Source organism: Loxodonta africana, chromosome 4 (genome assembly GCF_030014295.1).
Source record: "Loxodonta africana isolate mLoxAfr1 chromosome 4, mLoxAfr1.hap2, whole genome shotgun sequence".
In the NCBI taxonomy this organism is placed as follows: domain Eukaryota; kingdom Metazoa; phylum Chordata; class Mammalia; order Proboscidea; family Elephantidae; genus Loxodonta; species Loxodonta africana.
In genome coordinates, this window is record NC_087345.1 from 146,253,296 (window position 1) to 146,275,379 (window position 22,084).

The 22,084-nt window shown below is 38.5% G+C and overlaps 1 protein-coding gene across 7 annotated transcripts in view; it reads right to left on the reverse strand.

The window, feature by feature from the left end:
• Positions 1-22,084, reverse strand: part of SFMBT2 (Scm like with four mbt domains 2) — a 265,533-nt gene that overhangs the window by 176,173 nt on the left and 67,276 nt on the right. The window lies entirely within an intron of this gene.

The following is a 22,084-nucleotide window of genomic DNA, read 5'->3' on the forward strand; positions in this document are numbered from 1 at the left end:
ATAAGGTGCTGCTGCTTTAGCAGAAACTTAAAAGTTAGGAAGAGTAAGCCATGCAATTATCTGCAAAAAGAGTGCTCTGGGAAGAAGGTACAGCAAAGACCCTGAGGTGGAAATGAAACTTGACATACCTGAGGAATGATGAGGAAGCCAAACCAACTGAAGCAGAGTCACAAAGAAATGACTCATAGAAGACACAGGCAGAGACGAAGTGGGAAGCAGAATATATATCTGTGGATTCATTAACCATGGGCACAAAAAGACATTTTTTAACTCTGTATCTCAGAATTTTGAGTCAAAGCAATAAATACACAAGCTGGGGGAAAAAAACAAAACAAAACAAAAAATGTCTGCTTGTAAAGAAGTTACTAAACCAAGATTATTAAACTCACAATAGTCCTGGGGTAAAAATACAGAGCTAGGAACTATACAGCTCACCCTCCAAACTCAGCAGCAATTATTCCCTCTGTGTCTGCAAGGGCATTATTTCTGCTTGCTCAGGTGAGATGTACCCAGATTTTAAACTGAATACTGTCACAACTCTGCAAACAAAGTCCCTGAGAGAACTCTCAAGCCAAGCAGCCTATCTCAAACTGTATGGGAAGCAGGTCTGTTCTTTACTTGACCTAGTCCTTGGGAAAAACAAACACTCTCCGTGAAGGTAAACTTGTTTCTGGATTTCTTAAGAAATCCCAAGTCACAGGTATGTCCTTAAGTTTTTTGTTGTTGTTGTTTGTTTTTATCTTTTTGTAGTATATAAACTATGGGAATTAAATTAGGTATTACCCAAAAAAAACACAAAAAAGAGAGAGAGCAAGCAAGAGAGAAATCAAAGCTTGACAACCCCAAGTCAGAAAGATGAATTGCCCTTATTACTTTAATATGCTGTCATACATGCCAGGCAATTTCAATACACCAAGCTTGCTCTCCTATCCTATCAAACTGGATGTCTAAGTGTGCAGCTGCTGACTCAAATATTAATTAATGACTCACTTTTATTTAGTTCTTTCTCAAAGAACTTCAGATAGCAAAAAGTTTTATTAATTAGTATCTTGCCCCACCGTATAAACGAAAGCAGAATGATGAGCCGGAGGGTTACAGCCACTTGTTCTCCAAGTCAGATAGTAAGTCAAGAGAGAACCAGGGCAGATATGCTGCTGCTCAATGATCGGAAGAATAAGTTTATACTTTGAAACCTTTTATTAGCATCTTCCCGGAGAATCATTTATTTTCTTATCAAAGGAGCCATTTCACCACAGGAAGATGAACAATTCCAGAGAAAGACTGAAATCACATTTGCTGGTAGCCTAACAACAACAACAACAAAAAGCCCACTGCCATTGAGTCGATTTTGACTCATAGTGACCCTACCCAAAAATCCACAGTGACCCTAAAGGAGAGAGAAATGCCCCATGGGGTTTCCAAGGCTGTAAATCTTTACGGAAGCAGACTGCCACATCTTTGTCCCGCAGAGAAGCGGGTGGTTTCGAACCACAGCCAAGAGCTTAACCACTGGGTTATCAGGGCTCCTGCTGGTAGCCTACTATATACCAGATCCATTTCAATTTACGGAATTTCCTTTAATTCTCCCCACCATTCTGACAGGTAAGCAATATTACCCTCATCTGTCAGATGAAGAAAGTGAAGCTTATGGATTCTAACCTCAGGTCTACTCAGTCTTTTAGAGGCTGAAGCAGACTCAACACTTGGCTGTTTCTGATTCCAAAATCCACATCCTTTACTAGGCCAAGCCAATTCCATATACCATTCTTTATTCAGAGACTAAAATTAGTCATTTTGTAAATGCTAACTGCCCTATTACTAAATAATCAGAATTCCTATTTTAAAGGATAAAAGACAAGCACCCAGGTTCCTCTGCTGGTTGGAATGGTGAAGAGAATTAAATAAATAACATAAAAAAAATTCCTATTTAAAATTTCACTGAATGCTATTTTCCATAAATGATTTCCCTCAGGGCCCACCATGTGTTCTTTTTAATTAATAATATGACAAGTTTTATTACAAGATTACTTATATATAACCCAATATATATAAAACAAATTAACAATCTTTCTGGAAAGGAAAAGCAAGCTCTCATTTAAAAAAGAAAATGTGTATTTCTCCTTTTAAAAAGGAGAGGGTAACACAGAGTTTCACTACAGCATTTATGAGTGCCGAAACAGTGGTTCCGAGTAGGACAACGTCAGGCATAAAATATTCAGTCTTAAAATGCACTATGAGATATTTGCCAAATGATTAAATTAACTTACAATAGGACATGGTCTCTTCTTCCTTTGAAACTTTTGTTTAGAATAAGAGTTTGTGTATTTCTTAGGATAATCACAATACTCTTTCTACCTTTCATATACCGTTACTTTGCCTTGTCTGCTTCCGAAGATATTAAACAGTGAACCGCTTGGGGGAGGTTTTTATTGCTTATCTGGGATGCTTTGTACCACTTAGGACTAAGTCTTTCACACTGTAAAGTAGAATTGCTTACATTTGCAATGCCTTTTTTTTTTTTTTAGAAAATGCAAACAGAGCTCAATGTCATAATGATCTCAATTATCTAATTTATGGTAAACCCCATGTAACTCCATTCAAAATTCCAATGCGGTTTTTCAGAAAACTTGACAAAGTGACCTCTGTATGTATGTGGGATACCAAACTACTATGAATAGATGAGGCCAGCACTTTCCAGACTTTTTTACATCATACTGCAAATGGAAAAAGATTATATTTGTACTCAAACTGCAGTAAAGGAGGTAGCTGCCAGCTAAAAGCAACCAGCCCTGAATAAGGACTGCCCCACATGCCCCTCAAGGAGCCCTGGTGGCACAGTGCTTAAGCGCTCAGCTGCTAACCGAAAGGTCTGCGGTTCAAACCCACCAACTACTCTGTGAGAGAAAAACGTGGCAGTCTGTTCCCATAACATTTTATAGCTTTGGAAACCCTATGAAGCAATTCTACTCTGTCCTGGAGGGTTGCTCTGAGTCGGTATCAAGTCAACGGCAACGGGTTTGGTTTTTCAACGTTCTCAAAATGCGAAAGGGGACAAAGGAGTTATTATTTAAAGCAGCAGTAATAACACATGCAGATTGATGCAGGGAAAGGAAAGCATACCAATGGAACAGAAGAGAGAACCTAAAATCACTCCCACGCATACAGGGGAACTATTCGTGACAGAGATAGCACAGCAAATCAGTGGGGAGAAAAAGAACTACTCAATGTATAGTCTTGAGAAAAAAAGGGTATCATGGAAAGAAATAACATCCTATCCTATACTGCTATCAATTCCAGATGGATTAAAGGCCTTTAATACATCAGAAAATTCTAGAAGAAATACACAAGAAAGCTTTTGTGACCATGGAATAGGTAATGTTTGTTGAGGACACAGAAAAGCATGCACATTCAGCAAAGGAAAGGTCTAATAACAAGACTGCGTTAAAACGTGGGGCGGAGGCAACGGGGAGAATGGGCAAAGGAAAACCTAATGGCCAACAGATATATGAAAAGATATAAAACCATACTAGTAATCAGGAAAATACAGATAAAAACCACAAAAAGATACCATTTCACATCTATATGACTGACAAAAATTCAGCTGACAAGGATATGGGAAAACTGGGCCTTGCATGCTACTGATTAGAGCATAAACACCAAGGAAAACAATTTATTATTCTCATCAGAGAAATTCTCTAACATGTAAACCAGAACAATCACCCAAGACTATTCTTTATAACACTGTTTATAATAGTGAAGATCTGGACAAATACTAAACGTCTACCGCAAAGAATATTGATGAATTAAGATATATCTATAAAAGACAAACGGAAAAATTATTTGTATTGATTCCATTTTGATAAAGTCTGAAAACATGTAAAACAATGTTACATAGTATTTATGGGAAAAAGAGACATGCAATATGACACATGGAATCCCTGAGTGGTGCAAATGGTTAACGTGCTCAGTTGCTAACCAAAAGGATGGACGTTCAAGTCCACCCAGAGGTACCTCAGGAGAAAGGCTTGGTGTTCTACTTCTGAAATTTCAACCATTGAAAACCCTATGGTGCACCACCCCACTGCCATCAAGTTGATTCCAACTCACAGCAACGCCATAGGGTTTCCAAGGCTGTAAACCTCTACAGAAGCAGACTGCCACATCTTTCTCCTACGGACCTGCCGGTGGTTTCTAACCGCAGACCTTTGGGTTAGCAGTCAACGGCTTTAACCACTGTGCCACCAGGGCTCCTATGGTGCACAGTTCTACTCTAACACACATCAGGTCACCATGAGTTGGCGTCCACTCAACGGCAACTGGTTACTTGATAATATAAAACATGGATGGGAAAAATGAATACAAAATTCAGGACAGTGGTTACCAATGAGGGGAAAGAGAATGGATATACAGGGGGTTTCAATTACATTACATTGGTAATCTGAAGCAAGTATGTCAAAATACTAGAATTTGACAGAGCTGAATAGGAGCTATGTGGTATTTTTTATTTTCTCCTATGTACTTTTCATACGTCCAAAATACATTTTAAGGGAAGAAAGTATAAATTGAGGAAAAGTTCCCTGAACAATGTATACTACAGAGGTAATCAAAGAAGTGTACAAGTAACTTTAAAAAAAAAAAAAAACCAAAGCCTTAGCAAGGGAATATAATTTTTTGGGAACAAAACTATATATATATATATATGTAGAACTCTCCTAATAGCCCATCAAGTAAAGGCTGGTTCCATCCATCGTGGTATATACATACAATGAAATTTCACGCAGCTTTAAAAAAAAAAAAATTTTTTTTTATTTAAAATGCCAATCCAAAGACATTCATAAAAAATCGTTAAAAGGCAGTGTACTGAACAGAAGATATGAACATAAAATACTCTGTGTATACTTAGGTGTGTGGGTAATGTGGCCTGTCCGGGTATAAAAAGCAATCTGGAAAGATAATCACAAAATGCTAATAGTGGCTCTCTCTATGTGGTGATATTTCATGAACATCTTACTTTCTTTTTCGTCCTGTTCTGACTAATTGAATGTCTTACAATGAGTATGATCCATGATTGTAATCACACGCAAAAAGTGTGCACGTGGTGAGCTCTCTCTACAGCACATTTAGCTAATCAGAAAATAAATGTTTGCAAAACATTGCAGTTCAGTAACAATGCAATGATGAAAAAGAACAATGAAATAAGAAGAATAAGTGGCAATAATGGAGAAAAGACAGACAAGAGTGAAAACAGAAAACCGAGAGAGGAGACCAGGCAGGAGGAACTCCTGAAGCCCACAGGCTGAGCACAATCGCAGCAAAGGAGTATGCTATTTTCTGGTCTAGGTTCCCCGAGTTATTTTCCATATTTAATGTCAAGTTTACCAAACGACTAATGCTACCATACTCACTCTGAACTAACTTTCCACGGAAATGGTTAATTTTACCAGCTAAAAGGAACCTATAGGAGAGACGACGAATAAATGAAATAATAAAGCTGTACCTGGAGAAGTATTCACTATATAATCTCAAAGTATTAGTGCTATTACGATGCTCAACTACCACTTCTGTGTAGTGACACCAAAGGACACATGGCCGTGGCTCCTCAATCCTATGGGAAAAATATTCTCTCTTCATTTAAACATTCTGCAATGTTCCCTTTACTATCCTGAAATGAAGTTCATAAGTAATAAAAACTATCTTAACACATAAATTTTTTTATATCAATAAAATTCCCTGATTTTAAGAAAAAGGAAAAATAATTTTTAACAAGGATGGAGCAGCAGCGGATCAGCAGTAGAATTCTTGCCATGTGGGAGACCTGGGTTCAATTCCCAGTCAATGTACCTCACGCACCCAAAAAATCCACTGCCATCGAGTCTATTCCAACTCAGAGCAACCCTATAGGACAGAGTAGAACTGCCCCATAGAGTTCCCAAGGAGTGCCTGGTGGATTCGAACTGCCGATCTTTTGGTTAGCAGCCCTAGCACTTAACCACTACACCACCAGGGTTTCCACCTCATGCACAGACAATTAAATCACCATGCACTGCCAACCGTCTGTCAGAGGAGGCTTGCATGCTGCTATAACGCTGAACAGGTTTCAGCATAGGTTTTAGTGGAGCTTCCATACTAAGACTATAGGAAGGAAGGCCTAGCAGTCTACTTCTGAAAATCAGCCAACGAAAACCCTTTGGATCACAACAGTCTGATCCCCAGTGGATCAAGGGGATGGCACAGTACTGGGCATGGTTTCATTTCATTGTACATGGTGTCATCATGAGTTGGGAGTCAACTGGATGGCAGCTAACAACAATTTATAATCAAGTGTGTTTAAGTACATATCAGCTACAACCTTACCAGAGGTTAGAATGTAGTAGTCAAAGCTTTTATCGACACAATAAATAAGTTGGGACTTAAAAGAAGATAGCACTAAGCTTAATATTGTTGACACTCTTTTCTAGTTGATATTTTGAAAGAAGGGCAAGTAGATTTCTGTGCATGGTCACATGCAGAATCGTCATGGATGCAACTGGTACAAGTGTACACTGATACCAGTGTGTTGAGTGTTATTCAAATACCACCAGTGACATGGTAGTCAGTGAAAACATAATTTTCTGAAAGAATGAGCAACTCTCATTAAGATTCCAAACAAAAAAGAACGATCTTCTCGGGTAGTTGCATTCCAAAATAATTCAGATTATTTTCAAACCATACAAACTATACAAAAACAACTTAGAGTTGGACTTCAATTCAAAGCTCAGTTACATACATGTTTTTCACTTTCCTATCAAGCAGGACATTACAAGGTCACATGGAACAATTCTTTACCGTGCGGCACTTTTCCATGCACTGCAGGACATTTGAAATCTGTACAATAGTGACTAACAACAAGCCTCTGCCCACAAAATGCCAGTAGCACTTCCCCATCATTGTGACAACCAGTAACTCCTCCGCAAATTTCCAAATGCCCCTAAACTGTACCAGGGTACCCTTGGGAACCACTGATCTATCTTGCTTACTAGCTTTAGCTCTGAATTCCTATCAGACTTGTAAAAAGCAGTCACAGTTTTGAAGACTGAGAACACTTCTGACATCCTGTGTAAATATTATTAACAGTATGAATGGTGATAACAGCCATTTGCATTGTCTTGAAATAAATCTTTCTTCAAATCACACAGATACCGAGTTTACCCTTTAATTTTATGAGCAGTGCATGGTAATTTAACTGTATGCCTTTGATTGACCTCAATTTTGAATCATGAAGTTAAACACCTACAAAATGGGCTGGAAAATCTTTGGTTTTGTTTTATTGGTCAAGCCTTTGTTTCCTAGTCCCAAAGCAACCTCTTTCTCTCCCAAATTTGCCCTTAAAACCAAATCAAATTCCTTTTTTCTTAGCTGAGGAAAAGTACTCTAATTTCTCCATACAATTCTCATGTAGTATTTTAGGAAGGCAACTGTAAAAACAAGATAACCTTGAACCTTGAAGATGTAGCATGCTCTGGTGACTGCCAGGGAAGGAGGCACTGCCACTGTGGATCCTTCATAATGGGGGGGGGGGGGGGTTGGTTTTCTTTTTAATTTTTTATGAAAATATATATAACAAAACATATACCCACTCAACATTTTTTACATGTGTAATTCAGTGACACTGGTTAGTCTTCATGTTGTGTCACCATTCTCACTATCTCTACCCATACTTTCACCCCCACTAACTTTAGATGGTCTTCTCTGTGTTTTAGAGTTCCTGTTGGCAATACGAGTTCATACAGATAATTCATTAAAAAAGCACACTGCTCAAGGCAAACATTCTTTAGTAGTTGAGCTAAACTGTTTTGTTTAAAGATGACTTCATGGGATAGCCTCGGTTCAAGGTTAAATATTATCTCCGAGCAATAGATTCAGGGGTTCTCCTAATCCCAATGGGTCCAGTAAATCCGGCTTCTATAAGAATTTGAAATGTTTCCTCTTTTTGATGACGATCCATCCATTGGGCCCTTGAACAAGACATTCAGTGATTGTGCTAGGGAGTTTCACAGCCAGAGCATTTCTCCACCTCTTTCAGTTTGGGCCTTAAGTTGCCAGGGAGAAGCCTGGTTTTCCCTGCATGGAAGTATTCTCCTCATACCTCTCTTGTATCAACAAAAGAAGTTACTAGAATTGTTTAATTTATTATTATCATATAGTAAAATTAACTTTTCAGGAGGTATCCGGTTCTATGAATTTTAACATATATTAAAATTCACATAAGCACCACCACAATCAGGGTACAGAAGCGTTCCATCACCCTATAAAACACCCCCCTCATGTATCCCTTTTAGTCATACCCTACCTCCACCCCAAGCCCCTAGCAACTACTGATCCGTTTTCCACTGCTACAGTTTTGGCTTTTAAAGAAGGTCATATACATGGAATCAACAGTACGTAACTTTTTGAGACTGGTTTTGGTTTGTTTTTGTTTTCATCCAGAATAATTCTTTTGAGATTCTTCTAGGTTGTGGCATGTAACATGTATCAATGGTGCATTCTATTTTATTGCTGAGTTGTATTCATGTGCTCCTGCAAAGCAGGTGGTAGCTGCATCCCCTTTTATGACTCCAGCCTTGGAAGTCACCCATTGCCACTTTGGCTGGACTCGCTCGGTACAAACAGTCACAAGCCCATCCGATTCAGGCAGATGGACAGGGACCTCACCTCATGACGGGAGAAGCATCAAAGAATTTTGGAGCCCTGTTTTAAAACCACCATAGCTACCAACTGTCAAGGGTCTGACAAGTCCCTGAAGACATTTGTTTGGGGGTTTCTGGGAACCGATGGAGATTTCCCATGACCATCTGTGGTGCCACCAGGGATCACCGCAGCAGCTAGAAATCTCTCTCATTCTGCCAAAAGAATGGTTTGTGAAGGTTTTATAGTGAGGGAAGCTCTCTTTATTATCCCACTTACAACCATATAACAGCCTATTTCTCAAGATTCTGCTTTTGAACAACCTGAAAGACAAATCGATGCCTTCGGCTAACTTTATAACATTTCTCATTATTTTTAAAAATACCTAGTCCAGTGAGTTCCAAGGCTGCTATTTTGAGATTCCCATAAAAATCACCAATTTAAGGTCCACCTTCTCTTCAGCACAACCCCAACATTAATTTGAACTGCATCACCTGCCTTCTTAAAATCGAACGTTAATTAATCCCTTTAGGCCCAAACGGAGGACGCATATAAGCTGAGTAAATGAGCACACCCGGCACGGCCTTTGGACATACACCGCCCCTCCTTTCACACACGTAATCATGCAACCTCAATACACAGGGTAACCCCCAGGAGGTACATTACTCGTAAGCTTAACATGTTAATTTGTAATTATCATAATTACATAATCAAGAAAAACTCCATCAAGCCACCTTAGGTAAAGCACTTCTCTCCCCCGTTCCTCTTCCTCTGCTTTCCAATACAGCATGCCCTTTCCCTAGTCACATGTGCTTATTCAATTTTTGCTGCTTCCACAAAACCAATCTCTGACTGAAATGCCTTTTTCGTTGTTAAGAAATGGAGAAAAAAAGGACACGGTCTCTCAGCCCTGACTTACTCACTCTATTGGAAGGTCCTTTGTTGATGGGTGATTGTCAGCAGTTAGAAACCATTCTCAAACCAAGTTACAGTCCCACTCAGGCACAGCACGCCTTGGGGGAAAGCACAGCTCGAATCCTTTCCCCCATCACCAAATCTCAATGCAGCACCAAGGGTAGCTATTCTATTTACTTCCTGGAACTCCTTCTCCATTACATTCCTCTGCAACTGCTCATGTACTCATATTTTAACACAAGTACTCCAGTCTAGCAAATCTTCATTATAAACCAGGCTATTGTATAGGAAAAAATTATACTGTGAGCTGTATCTCACAGATCCCCCATAGACAAAGATTTTGTCTCTATCTTTCATCACTCTGCAACATGTTTTATTAATTCTAAACACGCTGTCTAGCCATGAGTCTGTAGGTGTGTTGTTTTTCACTAGGAAAATAGTTCTCACTATCCATCTTAAGGAAACTCTGGTGGCGCAGTGGTTAAGAACTACGGCTGCCAACCAAAAGGTCAGCAGTTCGAATCCACCAGGTGGTCCTTGGAAACTCTATGGGGCAGTTCTACTCTGTCCTATAGTGTAGCTATGAGTCAGAATTGACTCGATGGCAATGGGTTTGGTTTCAATGGGTTATCCATATTGAACTGGAAAATCAAGTGAAAACTGTGATCATTACAATGATCTCAAAAAACAGCCTTTACACATACGTATTCAACTATGCTCCTCAATCTAATGGTCTTCACTATTAAATACAGTATGCAAGAGCAGGAAAGTTATTTTAGTTCATGAAATCCAGGCATTTTCCCAGGTGAGGAAAGGTAACCAGACTGAGAAACCCATGTTGGGAGCTTTTCCAAATTAGCAACTGCTCCCATACCCGCCCACTCCAATCTCATCCATTCTGAGAGTAACTGAATCTCAGGGGGTGTCTTTCAAAAAGATCGTTCATCTATACCCAAATCCTATCCCGTGGTCACCATTGAGAACCAACGATTTACTCTGGTTCTCTCATTTTATAGATGAAGTAACTGAGGCAGAGAAACAGGGCTTCTGCTTCTCGTGTAACTCTACGTGCATTCTTGAGTGAGAATAAAGGAAAACAGTTACAGTTCTTCCAAGAACTACGTGTAACCTGCAACCTATCTTATCTAGGTAGCAGTCCGTAGTGGCTCCTGGGGCAGTTACCTATCCAGGCCACCTGTACTGATTATTGGAGCCCTGGTGATGCAGTGGTTAAGGGCTCAGCTGCTAAGCAAGAGGTCAGCAGTTCGAATCCATCAGCCACTCCTTGGAAACCCTATGAGGCAGTTCTACTCTGTCCTACAGGATCACTGTAAGGTCACTATGAGCTGGAATAGACTCTACCACAAGAGGGTTTTTAAGGGTTAAGACAACAGTGTTTATCCAAGGTGTGACAAGATAAAAGAAAATTTATAACAGTGCTATTCATACGAAGGAGTCCCTGGGTGGCACAAGTGGTTAGATGCTGGACTACTAACAACAAGGTTGGCAGTCACCCTGAGCCTGATGACTCCAAGGCAACTAACAACAAGACAACAACATTCATATAAATAGCATGTTTAAAACTCTACCGTTTATTTCTGGGTATTCTCTAATACCTTGCTTTAACTGAGGAGGAAAGGCTTAGAAAATGTTCGGAATTGTTCAGTAAGTTCATTTTTAGATTAGACTATTTTATATTTATTGTCAGAATCGACTCGACAGCAACAGGTTTGTTTTGTTTTGGTCCTTAGAAAATACTACTTCTCCCATGCTTATAAAAATGCATTTACGGAAACAAGCCCCAAAGAAAACAAGTATACTGGGCTATTTGCTTTGATTCTGCTCAAAAAAAAAAAAAAAATTGTTTCATTAAAACCCAGATAATAACTAAAACACAATAAAATTTAAAAAATAAACTAAAACCTGGATATCACACAAGTGTAAAAACAAACATACATCTAGAGAAACAACAAAACGTTGATGTCAGCATTCAGAACTCAGCCTCATATTTCAATACCTTGCAACCCAACTGAGAGAACTCAGAATAGGCCACAGGGAAATTATGCATAGAGTCTAATAGAAATAACTTTTCCTGATCATACTCTATTTTATGGCAATGTTATCAATTTCCCATTGCCGTCGAGTCGATTCTGACTCATAGCAACCCTGTAGGACAGAGTAGAACTGCCCCGTAGAACTTCCAAGGAGTGCCTGGTGGATTAGAACTGCCAATCTTTCGGTTAGCAGCCGTAGCTCTTAACCACTACGCCACCAGGATTTCCATTATCAATTTAAGACAAATAGAAGGCTGGCACAAATAGATAGATAACAATTCAAATATTATCTTTCAAGCCTAATAATTGCTTCAAATAAAGCTTAAAGAACTTACTATAGTCCTGGCACACAAGGATACCTATTAAGTATCCATTGAATGTTGAATGAAGAGAACTTTGAGATTTGTATGAAGAAGAGTTTTTAGAACCGAGTTGTTTAGAAGTTTCTCAGGGTTACAGTGTCCCTATAGGTTTGTACATATAATAGTCTGTACATCTGTGCTGAGGCACTCAGAAACTAAATGCTCCATGACTATCACATACAGGGCCCCTTCCACTTCTGGAAACTTCTCCCCCATACCTAATTTCCCTTTCAATGCAGTAGAAGAAAAGATATCATGTCATGTATTCCTTCTTTTCTTTCCTTTTTCTGGTCTCTCTTTAAGACTGGCAATATGAAGAGCTGGTGTTTAGAAACACTTGAAGGGAAGAAATGAGTTGTAGGACAAATAAGTAAAGAAAAGCTGGGGAAAACACTGATCTAAAAAGACTCTTTACCCTTCAAAGTTTATTTGGAAAAACTTAGTATTTAAAAACACATTTTGTTTAACAGTCCCCATAAAGAGGACAGTAGAAACATCAAGTGCCTTTACTACCATTTTATCCTTAAACCCTGAGACCATATGCTTTACTTCAGGAAACAATACCTTTAATTGATGACTATGGGCCCAATATAATGATATATAACGAGAAAAAAATCAAGTGTAATTCACAGCTGGCCCAACAGCTACTCACTGTCACATCCACCTGGCAAGGATAACCAGGATCAGGAACTCACTGTGCAACCTCAATGCTCCTTCACAATAACAAAACCACATCCAGAAACCTGACACGAAGACACAGAATAAGGCTTGGTATCTGCCACCTCGCATTTTCAAAGTAGCTGCATTTCTCATTAACTCTCTCTCCAGCACTTCTGTTTGCAATGACTTCCCTATTCCTACTGTAGCAAACTGGAATCAGACAGTAACACAGAAACATCACTAAGATCACGTAACTTAACTAGGACTCGAATAGTGTATTCCTAAGGGTTCCCAATGATACTCAGGCCAGAAAACTGAGCTTCTAATGAAAAGCATTACCCATAACTGACATAGACAGCAGGATAAAATGATATCCATGGCTCTTCATAAATACAATAATACTGATTCAGTTCAGCTTTGAAAAGCACTCTTCTCTTTACTAACCATTTTCTGTCATCTGAGATTGTAACGCAAGTATTCTGAGATGCCTTGCTGAACTCAGTTTGACTTGTTCAACATGCAATTGGGCATCAGCCACATCGCAGGTGCCATGCCAGGGACACAAGGAATAAACCCAGTACTTGCCCTCAAGGAGTTTACCAGGGCAATAAACACATAAATAAAAACCTGAAGTAGAGTAAAAGTGCTCCTATAAACAATCGAACAAAAACTACAGAAGAACTGAGAAGGGAACATAATTCACCATGATTTCTTTTGAAATGTTCAACAGGGGGAAAAAAAAAAAAGAATCTATTTTGAGATTTAGGCAAAGTTTATGACAAATTGATTCCTGAAAACATAAAGCAATATCTTGTAATCTAATGATGCCACATTTTCTTAGGAGACATGAAATATAAAAAGAGCTCAGGGGTATAATCTGCAGTTTACCTAGCGACCCCATCAGCCACACGCTCCTGGTCTAAGAACATAAGTAAGCAAGCACCCCCTCTTTGCTATGGAGAATCTGCAGATCCCCACAATTAAAACTTCAAATAAATAAATACCTTCTCATTCTCAAAAGAGAAACAGCCTTAAGAGCATATCCAGGCCACATACAAACTGCACAGAACCTTTCACTTAACCTTAGAAAAAGGAAGCCACCCTGCTCTATTTTATAGGATTTGCAGTGTTTTATAAATGAGCTAAAATCCTACAGTTTTTTCCTTCTCTTTTCTTTTTTTCAACAGCAAAAATGACACTTTTTGGATACCAGGCAGAAGACACTATGTTCTTTGTACCATAAAGTAACAAAGAATTAAACCTGAAAGCAACTGGCAGAGGATTCTGAGCTTAGCCCTCTAATCTGACTCTCCTAGTTGGTATAGCTGTGCTCCGAACATTTTTGGCTATATATATATATATTACTGGATGATATATAGCCAAGGTCTTTCCACTGGTCTCTCAGTCACTATAAAGAAAAAAGAAACACCTCAAAGGGAGGACAAACCCTTCTTTAATAAGTATTTCACCTACTAGTACAAAATGATATCAGGCAAGCCTATATGAAAATTGAAGTACTCGATAATTCAGTCCTTTTTCGTTCACTCTCATTTCCAGCAGTTTTAAAAATCCTTTATCATTTTAAATGAAATACTGCCTTAAAATAATAAAACAGTATAAAAATATGTTAACTGAATCACAAAAGCCTATTTTCCTATGTAATACTGTTTTATTTTTCTCCTCACTAATTTCTTTACACAAGCATGAGCTTGAATTCTGTCCTGACACAGTAACAACACCTAGCTCATACAAGAGGTTTACAAATATTAAAAGCCCATTTCCGAACACAAGCATTATTAGCTCAACTGGCACGAAATTGTGCCAAAGATCATAATGGCACAGTCATATCACAAACTTTGAAGCTACTCTGGAGAATGTTATATCATATTTTATATTGCTATATTACCAAAAAAAAAAAAAACCATTGCCGTCAAGTCAATTCCAACTCATAGCGACTCTGTAGGACACAGTAGAATGGCCCCACAGGGTTTCCAAGGGGCAGCTGGTGGATTTGAACTGCAGACCTTCTGGTTAGCAGCCATGTCTTAACCACTGCACCATCAGGGCTCCTACGTTACATTAGTAAATTAAAATAGCAGCACTATTAGGCAGAAAAGTGAGGGACGCTGCTAGTCAGATATAAAGAGATATCAGGATAATAAATTATCAGAGAACTAAAAGAAAAAGGTAGGGGGCGCAGTCAAATGACAAATACAAAAGACTTATGAGAAGGTTGACAGAGAAACACCACTGAACTTAGCAATAAGAGCACTGCTAGTAACCTGAACATGCAATTTTAGCATAAGGATGGACAGAAAATAGAGCACTAAGGATAAAATGGGTGAAGTGGAAATGTAAACAGAGGGCATTCAATGAGAAAAATCTAAGGAAGACAGGCAATTTACCGTTAGGTTCAACTATTTACAATATTAATTTCTAGAGTGCTTCCTGTACCAATTGGATTTAACCCAATGAAAAACATAAAACCGTCCATTTCAATACATTGATAATACATTCATTGGTAATGTGTACACTGACTTTGTAACAGGTACACTGACTTTACACGTACGTTGATTTCATATGTACATTGGCTTAGAAATGCAGCTTCTCTACTTCTAAATAAAATCGTGGTTTATATGAAAGCTTTCAAATATGCAAAGATGACATGTTACTCAAATGCCCCACTGACCATATGCATTATCTGATCAAAATTACTGGTATTAGGCCAAAATATATAAAAAGTTGGTTACTCTCTTTCAAGAGAAAACGGTTTCTCCAGCACCCTCACTGTTCCACCAGCTTTCAACCTTGTACTGGGTCCCCTGCGTCTACCCTGAGAAAGTCTGAGGACAAAAGATGGCAGATTTCAGTCTTTAACAACTAGGATCATGATTACACATGTTTTCAGTTTAAGTTGAGTCTTGAACTTTCTAGAACACAAATTCTTGCCAGCCTGAGCTTCTAAAACACAGCTATCCCGTATCTCACAGGTTTAGGACCACAGAAAATTTTGCTTCAGTCTCCCTCGGCTCAGAGTGTTTTATTAAAGTTTTCTAATACTTTTTTGTTTTGATACCCAAACCTAGTCCTCCACGCATAAAATAAGCACCGGTAAACCAATCCAATTCCTCCCATCGTCTCCCACAGTCTAGCAATGACAATGGCTTCAGAAATGAAAGAAAAAAAAAGACCTACCCTGCTACCCTGCTATGGGTTAACCATTAAAGAAATACACTAAGAGGAAAAATTAATTCATATTAGGTTTAGCCCAAGAGAGTCATCTTCACAGTTCCTCAAAAAAACAAAACAAAACTGAGGTCTGCATGGACTTCACTGGAATTGCTTAGTTTTATGATGTTAACATCTTCTAACTTTCTACTCTATTCCTATTCCCCAACAGACCCATCCTCCATCATTCTTACGCCCATTCTTCACTGGTTATTTTGTCCCTCAGAATTACAAATAACAATATATCTGGGGCTTTATTCCAGAAAGTACAAGCAATACATTCTTATTAATAAGCCAAGAACACAAAACAATGAGCTGTTTGTCTGCCACATAGTCTTCCTAGTTTATTCTTTACCATATACATTATTCCATCTTTTTCTGGCTCATCTTAGGAGCCTAGAAAGATTTTGCTGGCCTCAGCATCTGGGAAAGGAGACAGTCATTCTTTTTTTTTTTTTTTTTAGGATGCTACCAATGCCACACCATTTAACAAGAATTCTGAATCTTTAAAAATACAGTGTCTTTATTGTGGCAAGGCTTGTTAAGATAATATCCTATTAGTTGGAGCAAATTCACCTTTTCTTCCCTTAAGATACAGTCTAGTACAGTGGCTAGAAACATGAGCTCTGAAGCCAGAATGTCTGATTTAAATCTCAGCTCCAACATTTACTTAGCTAGAATAAGTTCCTTAAATTCACTATGCCTCCAGTTTTGTCACCTGCAAGATGGAATAATAATAGTACCTCCCTCATAAGGATGTGGGAGAGATTAAATGAGAGCATACTAAAAAAAAAAAAAAAATACTTAATAAATTTTAGCAATTATTGTTGCTGTTATACTATTATTGTCCTTACAGCTACTACAGAGTTGCAACAAGTGTCTTCTCACCACTTCCTCAGAGACAAAATTAAGATTCATTGTGATCCTCAGAAGGCATGTAAGTGTGGTCCCAAGCCAGGACTATGCAGATCAGAAAATAGCACATGGAGCTGACAATATGCCAAGTTTGGCAATGTTTACTCTTGTAGAGAGCAACAATTGCCACCAGCGTGTGTATTCCTTAAGTTCCCCGTATTGTTTGATACACGCTGTTCAAGCATAGGGGTGCTTACATAATTTGACATTTTCTGTGAAAGTTTAATTGGCTTTTTGTTTCAAATTTACTCAAATCAATTCCAGGCAAAAGAGTTTGATCTTATGTTAATCTTCTTAAGGGTAAACAAAGAAATGCGTATGTTCTTAAGTTTGGAAAAATTCTAAGAGTTTAAAAATACACTAATTTCCTCTTATTTTTAAATAACCAACAATTTCCATTTGGAACAAAATTTCTTTCAACCAGAAATTTATTTTTTGATAGCCATAATTGATAGGATCCTCTCTATAGCTCTCAAAACCTACTTTAATTTAAAGTTGTTAGGCCGTTTATCCTTATCCCTTGTCTCTTCTAGTCTCCACAAATTAGGCCAAGTCCTTAAAAGTCATCAGATAACAGAGACTTTATAGGAATCTGAAGTTGATTAGAGAACCGCATACTATGCTATCTGCATTAGCCTTAAGTAGGTAAACTCTGTCATTCAGAATAAGCACTGAATAAATCTCCTCCAATGTCTATTAATATGACACGTTTCATGTCTTTTAGCAGCAAGAAATAAGCTTTCATGAATCCTCTGTGCTCTTATGAGCACATTTCCAATAGCAATGCTGCAGTTTGCAGGTGGTAGACACTGACCCAGAAAGTCCCAGTACAAGAGGAGCTAGCGTATAAGTTAAAGGCTCTCATTACCTAGATCAAAAGCTGACACCTTCAACACTAACAATAACTTTTACACTATGCTCAGCAGTCTTCAAGGCACATTGAAATGGCAAAAGTGTTATGCGTTGCAGGAAGTGGTCCCTGACAGAGCCACGGTAGTTGGGGATTATTAGTCGATGGCACTGCACTCACAACAAGGCAAAGCTCAACTGGGGAAAAGTCTTCAATGTGCCATTTTCAAAACAGACGGTAATTCTAAAAAGATAGCTTCCAGGTAAGGCGTCATGATCTTAGTGCCCTGGGCCTACTTGTGACCTCTGCTTCAGGAAGAGCAGATAGGACCATCCTGCCAACACAGTACAGGTCCCAACTTTAAAAAAACATTGTGGAACAGAAATGCAGGGAATCTTCAATTTTACTTCAGGGTATACAGAAACTAAAGGCTGTACTGGGAAAGGGCATGACTCGGTTTAACAAATGTTCTAACAGAAAAACTAAACACATGCTGGTAACTGGGCACACTGCATAACCAAATGCCAGCTTCCAAGTCTCTATGATAGAAGAGGGGTCCCAGGGTGGAACAAATGGTTAAGCACTCGACTATAAGCCAAGAAGTTGGTGGGTGGAACCCATCCAGAAGAGGTCTGCTTCTTCTACTCTGTACACGAGGTCATCCTGAGTCAAAATGACTCGATGGCAACCAACAAGATGATAGAATAAGCTCATCTCTTCTGCAAAGCCAACTTCAGAACAACATGGGGTAGCTTCATCCTTTCAACTCCTAAAAATTTCTCTAAAGGACCAACCCAAAAATTCTAACTCCAGTATTAATGTGTAGTCAGTTCACTCTGGAAGACGAAAGGTCACCCCAGAGAAGTGAGTGAACTTCTTCAGCAGCTTGCTAAGCCACTGTTACAGGCACTCACTGCTACTCTAGCTCACTCCAGGATCAGAGCTCACACATGCCTCCTATGTGTGCTAATGGTTAGTGCTAATTGTATTGGACATTTGAAAATGCAGAACATAGAAACTCTACAGCTGCTCAGTAACACAAAGCCATGGTCACAACACCAGCTGCACTCAAACCTACAACCTTTAAATCTAACATTCATTCTGGATCTACCAAAGGAAGAAAAACACATATTCTCAGTTCTCAAATCATCATTTAATATATAGTAACAGCCTTAGTTTTTTTTTTCAAGGGTTGCTAATCTGATTTTAGTTTTTATTCGTTCGACAAATTTGAGGAGGTAGAAGGAGATACATTGCATTTAACTTCTACTAAAAGAATATTTTTGTAATCAATATTTGGTTCTACTTTTTAAAAACTCGTAAACAATGTCTCCCTTTAAACACTGTAGCATCTCAATTATTTTATACAAGCATGTGTAGAATTACCTTTTAGAGACACATATTGACATATTTACAGATAGAATGATATGATGCCTAGGATTTGCTTCAAGATCACACAGACTGGGGGGAAGTGGGTGGGAGTACTGATTAAACAAGACTGATGCCATATGGGGGTTCACTATTTATCTTACTTTCTCTATGTCTACATCTCCCATAATAAAAAAGTTTTAAAAGTAGAATAGGAGGAGCATTTTGCCATTCACTAAGAAAAAGGAATGCTGTGAACCACAGCAAATAACAGAGCTACAGTTTTAATTGCGCATTCCAATACAGAGTCGAGAAGCTGGAGACTTCAGGCATTAATTCTTTTTTCCTCCTCAGTCTATTTGGGCCACAGCTCACTGCCTCATTAAGAAGAATTTACCATGTGTTCACAGTGAGGGGCTCCAAGGTCTCCAAGTGAAAGAACCTCAATAACTACAAATTGGTACTAATCTAAAGAGAATACTAACGTATATCAGTTTATGACAAGTGAACTGTGGTATTATGTGGGTTTAGATCACATTTATTAGCCTACTACCAATATGTTAGGCACACATAAACGTATATGCCTGAACAAATTTCATTCGTGGATTGAATGGAATGGGGGAAACAAAATATCCTTCTAGAAGTGCATTAGAATGAGAGTCTACAAGATTGAAGTACCCTATAGGAATGAGTCTTTCAATTATAAGAGAAAATATAAGCTTATTTATCAAACTCCAATTTAAAAAATCTAGTCACCAATGTTCATATTTCCTGTTTTACCCAAAATTATCAGAAAATGGTTTTTTTAAGCATAAGCTACTTTGATGCAAATTAAAAACAAAAACGATATGATTAACAATATCTTCTAATGAACTGTATTAGCATTTCTGGGGGGGAAAGGGAGAAAGGGATATACATATCATGGAGTGTCAGGGGGTAAAAAAGAACATTGTACCAGGAAACTTCCTACATGAGAAAACCAACATTGATGTAAGCAGAATGAACTGGTAATTCTCACTTAGAAGCGTACCATAAAGGTCATGGGGACTTTAAGAGTCAAGGTAGCAGAAATTATGACTTTTCCACCACAACTTCTACATTGGTTTCTGCTCTAAGGAATAAGAGTATCTTGGCAGAGTTATTGTATAACGCCTTCTGAGAATTCAGATGAGAAAATGTCCAGCCTTAATAATATTCCCATCCACTGACTCAAAAGATCATCCACCAATTCACAAATATTGATACGCTTCTGAAAGAAGCCATGGTTAAGTTTTGACTAAATTAGTTACAGGCTCTTTCATGCCTTCTTGAAATGGTATAATCCCTTGTACTGTTTGTATTGATCTGTCTACCTCACATGAGAGGAGGGAAATTATTTTGTGTTTGTTACAGATTAAACTGTATTCCCCCAAAATCTGTGTCAATTTGGCAAGGCCATGATTCCCAGTTTTGTGTGGTTGTCCTCCATTTTGTGATCTGATATATGTATCCCATATGTTGTAAATCCTAACCTCTATGATGTTAATGAGGCAGGATTAGAGGCAATTATGTAAGTGAGGCAGGACACAATCTACAGGATTAGTTGTATCTTGAGACAATCTCTTTTGAGATATAAAAGAGCGAAGGGACCTCATACCACCAAAAAACAACTGCAGGGAGCAGAGCAAGTCCTTTGGACCCAGGGTCCTCGTGCTGAGAAGCTGCTAGACCAGGGGAAGACTGATGACACAAGGACCTTCCCCCAGAGCCGGCAGAGAAAGAAAGCCTTCTCCTAGAGCTGGTGCCCTGAATTCAGACTTCTAGCTTCCTAAAATGTGAGAGAATGAATTTCCTTGTTAAAGTCATCTACTTGTGGTAGTTCTGTTATAGCAGCACTAAATAACTAAGTGTTTTTCTCCCTAATACTCTAAGTATTACAAACTTTTGCATTTTATCAGTCAGGAAACTGAGTTCAATGTATGAGTGTGCCATCTTCAAAGAGAAGAGGGAACAAAGAAAGTTTTCACTTGGCTGTTTTAACTGTAAGTCATAATTAATTTTTTATGAGATATGGTACACAAATGAAGATGTTAAAAGAAAGTTGTGTGGTGATCTCAGGCAATACCAGAAAATAGGAGGCAATAGGAGAAAAAGGGGACCCACAAGAAAAGTGAAAAAACACAGAGAGTGGGAGCCAGGAGGCTCTGCGGAAGGTATAGAAATTGCTAAAGCAAGAACCACTTCCCTGTCTGTGAGTAGAATAGGTGAACTCCCCTCAGGGTGAGGAGCCAAGAAACCTTAGAATATACCGGTCATTATCTTTGCCATCAAGTTGTTACTGGCTCATAGTGACCCTACAGCACAGAGTAGAACTGCCCCATAGGGTTTCCAAGGAGCAGCTGATGGATTCTAACTGCTGACCTTTCTGGTTACCAGACGAGCATTTAACCACTGTACCACCAGGGTTCCAGCTAGTGTCTTATAAGAGACAAATTCCAGATTCTAGAATTTCCAGGTTCAAAATACCTTTCTAAACATTATCAAGTCCCTTCAAGACCATTTCAAATGGATAATTATCTACTACCAAAATAAGAAAATCACAGTTTAATAAACTAATGATTCCAAAAAAATAGTTGTAGACTAATATAATGATTTAGTCATAGAATAAAAGATTTAAAAAAAAAATTGGGGGAGGGGGGGAATCATTAGTATTAAACAGTTTGAGTATCAACAAGGTACCCAGTAGTAAGTAACCACAGACATGGAGGTCTGGTCTTCCCCAGGACCCCTACCTCCATCAGATATGTCTTCTTAACATGGTCTTTATCATTTGCACAAATGGTATTCACCCTTCATCAATTATATAATAACTAGAATGCAAATATTATGGAAATGAAAATCTCCTCTCTTTAGTTGACCATTTAACTCCTAGTGTCAACAATAGTACTTGACGCTATTAAATAGTGAATGAAGGACCACTACGTAGCTGAGCACTACGTTCTCACCATATTTAAGGCAAAAAGGAAAAAGGTACTGAACATCGTAACTCTGTTGTCTTCACATCCCAAACTTCCTCATTCTCCCTTACT